Here is a 6479-nt window from a genome sequence, read left to right on the forward strand (position 1 = left end):
AAAAGAGGCAAATTGGAGAGATCCCCTTGAGGATTTCCATAGGCATGAGCCTCATGACCTTCAGGAGTGTAGTGATATAGCTCAAAACTTAAACAAAGCCATTCCAGTAGTATTTTCCAGGAAGATGGATGGGGCTAAAGTCCATCAATGTAAGCATAGACCCGGGGAATCTATCTTTGATTATCTGGAAAGGCTTGAGAAACCTTCAAACAGCACTCTGGGATGGCTCCTGAAAGTTTTGAGGATCATAAAAATGATTCAATTTTCAATTCAATTTTCTTAGAAGGATTAGATGAGGAATTAGCAAAGTTAGTTAAGAGAAATGAACTGGATTGGACTTTAATGCACACTAGTGCTCTTGTCACTATTACAGATAAACTATCTAAAACCTTCCAGAAATAAAAAGGTCACTAATGTTATGAGTATACAGCTACAACAGCTTCGTGGCCCAACAAAAGCCATCTTTCTAAAATCTGACCAGAAACGAAATAAGCTTGTATGTTACTATTGCAAAAAGCCTGGTGATTTCAAATGATACTGCCGTAAACTCAAATGGGACTTAGGGCGTGAACAACAATAAACAGGAATAAGGCTACTCTGAGGATTATGAGAAGACATTTCCCCTCCTCCTCAGGAACGCCTTAGGGGAAATGGAGATAACTATTGGAGGGGAAAATTTAAAGGCCCTAGTAGATACCAGGGCTACCTTATCTGTCCTCAACCCTACCCTTATTCATTGCCCTCTCCCTCGGAGTAAACAGACAGTTCAAATGGTAGGGGTTTCGAATTTTCCAATGCAGGTTTTTAAATCAGAACCAATAATTTTTAAATTAAAAACCATCACAGGAAAAAAAATGAGTTTCTCCTCGTTAAATGTGCTCCAATTCATTTGATTGGACGAGATCTTCTAGAAGCATACAACGCCCATATTGCCTTTTCACAAAATGGCAAAATGGTTCTAGATTCAGAAAATCAGGATGCTGACCAGAATGTAATTGCTGAAAGGTTGATGACTGTGAAATCAATAACTCAAATAGAAGAAGAAAAAACTGATGACCTGTTATTACAAATGCCTAGAGAATTATGGTCATCATCCTCTTCAGATATTGGGAAAATTAAATCAGCCACTCCTATTAAGGTGACTGTTGACAACTCTAAGTCTCTACATAATATTCAGCAATATCCACTTAAGCCAGAAGCATTAAATGGGACAAGGCCTATCATTCAGGAATTTCTTGAAAAGAGACTTATAATTCCTTGTACTAGTCCCTGTAATACACCTATCTTGCCTGTAAAAAGCCGAATGGGAAAGTCTGGAGATTTGTTCAAGATCTGAGAGCTATAAATAACATCGTGATGCCCTGACATCCTGTGGTTCCTAACCCACATACTTTGCTCTCAGCCATTCCAAGTAACAGCTGCTATTGCTCAGTCATTGATTTATGCAGTGCCTTCTTCAGCATTCCAGTGGAAAAGGATAGTCAATATCTTTTTGCCTTCATGTGGGAAGATCGCCTGTATACCTGGACAGTGATGCCACAGGGTAGACTGAAAGCCCCACTTATTTTTCCCGGATACTCAAGGCCGACTTAGTGAATACAGAATTCCCTAATGACTCCACTTTAATATGTGGATTATTTGCTCTCGTGTTCAAACACTAAGTTGGGTTCTCAGAAGGACACAATTTATCTGTTGCAACAGCTAGAATCTAAGGGGCATAAATTGTCCAAGGACAATATATTTTTGTCTGCCTGTTGTAAACTGTCTAAGAAACTTAATATCTAAAGATGGACTGTTGATTGATTCTGAAAGGATTAAAGGAATGCTGGCTTTTAGTCTCCCTATGACAAAGATACAGTTAAGATGACTCATAGGACTAACTGGATATTGCAGGACCTGGGTACCTAGCTTTTCACTTATTGCCCAGTCCTTACATATGTTACTAAACTCTGACCAGCCTGATGTAATTGAATGGACACCAGAAGGAGAGAAGGCAGTGATGGTGCTCAGGGCAAGCTACCCCAGGAGGCACCACTCTGGTATGCGGATTATTTCTAGCTGGAGACAATAAGGACTCAGAGAACTCAGGAAGAATATTTGAGTTTCCCCTCCCAAACTGCCTAAAGAATTTAAAACAAAAGATCTGTTTCAGGAAGGAGTTATTATCATGATGGCTGTAAAGATAACGTAGGATAGAGGTTACAATAGGAAAGGCACCAAGCCCCTTTTATCAAAAACTCTATCTCTCCCTGACCACATTATCTATAGATGACCCTGAGAAGAATTATCAGGCAAAAATTTACATTTCTATCTCCAAGTGAGTTGTCTTCTTGCCCTCTGAGGTCCCAGACCACTACCCACCCCCAACACCTTCTTCACTTTTAGCTAAAATACTTAAAGAGGCAGATTAGACAGAGGGACGAGTTGCTCATTTCTGAGTTTCTCCCCTGTATACATGTTATTAAACTTGGTATTATTTTCTCCTGCTAACCTGTCTTGTTTATTATTTGGTCAGCCATAAGAACCTTAAGGAAAAGGTCAGAAGGAGATTCTCCTTCTTCCCCCCAAAAGTTTTGACGTAGTCGGCAGGATCCCCACTGGCTGGCAAGTTGCCTTCTGTGGCTGGAAGAAATGCATTCTCCTTGGGCTACTACAGATGATGAGATATGGGAACGCCTGATGAGAGCCAGCAAATGATAAGACTTCTTACCATATCAGCCTCCGGGAATTTTTATCTGTGGAGTCCAGTGGAAGGAAGTGGTGTGAATATTTTTCTCTTTCTAAATTTAGATTGGCAGGAGAAAATATTTGGCAAACTAGTTTCTTGTGCTTTTAGTGACTCTAGTGAATTTGGTAGAGTACTTTTGGTTTTGATCTTGATCCCTTTTCATCCCAGAGTAGTGTCTGTCTTGTTCTGTGTCCTGAGAACTTGGCTTTTTAACTACTGAGAATATTCTCCTTGGTCTCCAACGTACAGAAGGTGCATTTACTGGAGTGCACCTTGGTGGCCAGTTGAGTAAACTGGGGTTTCGAATTGTCACTTTGTCCGGCTGTGCCAAGCTCTCAGGGGAGTTTGTCATAAAGGGACCAGTCCATAAGGGCTTTTGTCGTCTTAACCTTCGTTGCTTGTTTGTTGCTGGAAAAATTCCATTCCAGTAACGCTTGCCTGGTGTCACAGATTAGTGGGTCTGTGACTAGAGGCATCCCACACTATTGTGGGAGACCGGAGACACTGTTTTCACTCCACCATCCTTACTGCCTGTGCAACGAAGGATTTTACTTTCTCTGAATATCTTTGGGAGTGAATTCTGTGGATCATGGGGGCTACATCATCTGCACCCTCACCAGGGACGTCTCTTGCATCCATGGTAAAGATTTATTCTAAGCGTGGAAAGTTACTTCCAGGTCTTTCCTTAAAAAGGCTTATTGGATTGAGTCACTATTGGAATAAATATACAAATTAAGATCTTACTCGTCAATGGCCAGATCACAGATCCTTTGAATTGGGAAAACTTCTAAATTGGGGAAAAAATGTTTTGAGAGCTCTCAGACAATTGTTTAATTGGTACCTAAAAAGGGGCCAGAAAAAGGAAGGAAAAAGTTGACTAGCCTTAAGACTTTGACTCAGGTTACATTTGAATTGAGAACATGTAAAAGTGTAAGTGTTGATAAAATTATAAAGGTTGGAATGTTTGAGTTAATTTTATATAAAGAAGTTACATCAACTTTGCCTGAGTATGTTTTAAAATGTCTTACTGGAAATGCTTCCCTTGTCCAAAATTAGAAGACCAAGACCTATTGATAAAAATCTTAATGATAACTATGTTTAGAGGTATAAGAGGTGATGAAATTTACATGAAATTTTGTAGGAAAAAACCGATGTTATTTCTATTACAGAACTGGTTAACAAAAATAGTAATTTAAATGATGGCTAATTTTATCTGAAGTCTTATGAAGTCTTGTAGGCAATCTAAATAATTACTGGGAATAAGTAACTAAATAGTTGTGAAAATGATGAGTGTTGGGTGAACTTTAAACAATAATTATGTATTATGGTGGTTACAGCTTCCAAACTTTTTTTGGTGACTTATCAAAACTTCAGAGTTTTGATAAATTTTATGATAAAAATTCATTGAGTATTTAGAAGATTTCCAAATAAGATAAGATATTACAAATTGATTGCTAAATGTACGTTTGTCTACTTTTGGCTTTTAATTTCACAAAAACTAAAAGGTGTTTTGGGTCTATTGGTAAACATATGTTTTATTCAAAGATTGTACTATAAAGTAACATATTTCTAGAAGTTATGATGTGTTTATAAATTTTCCAAGCCACAAGATACTAATGTAAAAGAAAGTTTATAATTGTTTACTCAGTTTTAACTTACAAATTAAGGTTTATAAAGGTTAAATTTTCTAATTAATATATGTGATTGAAGCTACTAAAATTAAGAAAATATATCTGTGTACAGGGAAAATAAGATATATAAAAAAGATACAAAGAATGAAAATATTTTCTTTGATTTATTAAGAAAGATAAATTTGTCCTCAAGTACTAGGAGGGAAAAGAAAGACATGGGACAAATTCTTAATGTGAAAAGAAAGTTATAGAATGTTTGTAGAAGGAATTCTGGAAAAGGAGTTTTATGCATGGTTAAGTTGGCTAACATTGAAATGAATTTAATTAAGTAAATGTGTTTTAATATCAGAAATGAGCTGGTACAAAATTAAAATTTGGTCTTCTTTCTCTTAAAGGATTATTTTTCTTGAACTTTTCATCTGAGAGGTTATAAACAGTTTCTTTACCTTTGAGATGTCTTTGTTTTGTTAAAATAATTTCCTACGTTCAAAAGACTGATTTCTCTCTATTAAGGCTTTTTGGACTGTTGATGCTCTGTTTGCTTTAACTTTTTATATTTTAGACAAGCTCCCCAAAATTCATATCTTAAATAAAGTCTTTTTTTTTTAGTTTTTTTTCTTTAGAATTTTCAAAGGGCCCTGGAACTTCTCAAAGCAATTTGCTCTCTTCCTATAAGGAGAAAGATACTAAACTTATTAGGCCTATTCAGTATGTTAAATTACATGGAAAGCATTGTCAGACAAGTGATGATAAGCCTGCTTAGGTTGTATTATGGGGGTAAATGATATTGACATAGGTGTTTTAAAATTCTATAACATTACTAAAATTCTGATCTGACCTGATTATCAGTCATAATTCTGGTTATTATTATTTTAATGTGTTGTATGTCATAAAAGTAACCAAATTTCTCTGTCAATTGTCATTTTGAGGTCTTGTTGTTTACAGACTTATTTCTTTACTCTAATGCTGGTGCAAAATAGGTTTCAACTTCAAAAAAATTCATGCAAAGGACTCTGACATTTACACTGGAGTACAGGTTTCTGACAAACTTTCTGATCATAAAACTGAACTTGGTAAGAAATTACAGAAATCTGATGGAGAAACTGATGACTTCATGAAGCTGCTAACAAAAATATTGGGATCAACAATGGATTACACAGGACTAAATGAACTGATAAGGATGATTATAATTTTTATGATTTTTCATTTGAAGTTTTGCTGAATTGTTAATGTTTTGTTTTTTTCAGATTTAAGGAAAACTTTTTCTCTTTTCTCCTGAGCTAGCCATGACTTATAGCAATTTGGTAAATGATACTTTTGTAAGTAAAATTGAAAGATTTCTTTTTCTCTCTACCTGATCCCTCCAGAATTTAAAAACTCTTAGTAAGTGAGTATTGTTCTTTTCATGGCAATATAATTATTTGCATAAGTTCAATAAGAGTCTGTTCTCCTTAGAACAGGACACAATTAGAAACACTGGTTATATTACCAAGGTTGTGACTGGAACATCATATTTGTGATATAACCATACAGCTTTTGAGGAATGAAGATTGGACTGTATGGAATAAAGCCGTGTGGACATATTGGCCTGGTACCTTATGTTCCAAGCAGCACTTACCAGGATAAGTAAAGAATGTCACTTATCTGACAGGTACAAGGAACCTGGAAATATTTGGGGAGAACCTCACAAGAGAGGAATTCACCCAAATCTGTAGGTATTTCAGGCAAAAGCTGATGACAAAATCTTTGGCTTAACATTCCTGGTCTTGAGAAGCCTGTAAAGTTCAATCTGAGATTACTTATAAAAAGTTCCAGCAAAGCAGATTTAAAAGAGCTTATGTGATTAATTGCTATTCTTGTTGTACTTATGTAAATAATTGGGCCAACTCTATTGGAACTAGACTTATTTTACAAATGAGTTAGTTTTAATTTGGTTATCTTAGATAAAAGTGAGGATGATTTTAGAAAGAAAAATTATATTTCAGTAAAAACTATAGTATACATTTGCAGATATTAGATCCTACCTTTGTTAATTGTCTTTCGAGGTTTTTTGTTTTATATCTGTGGACTGGACTGGATCCTGATTTCTTCTAGTCTCCTGAAATATCTCGCTACAGATC

Source organism: Diceros bicornis, assembly GCF_020826845.1.
Source record: "Diceros bicornis minor isolate mBicDic1 chromosome 30 unlocalized genomic scaffold, mDicBic1.mat.cur SUPER_30_unloc_8, whole genome shotgun sequence".
Classification (NCBI taxonomy): domain Eukaryota; kingdom Metazoa; phylum Chordata; class Mammalia; order Perissodactyla; family Rhinocerotidae; genus Diceros; species Diceros bicornis.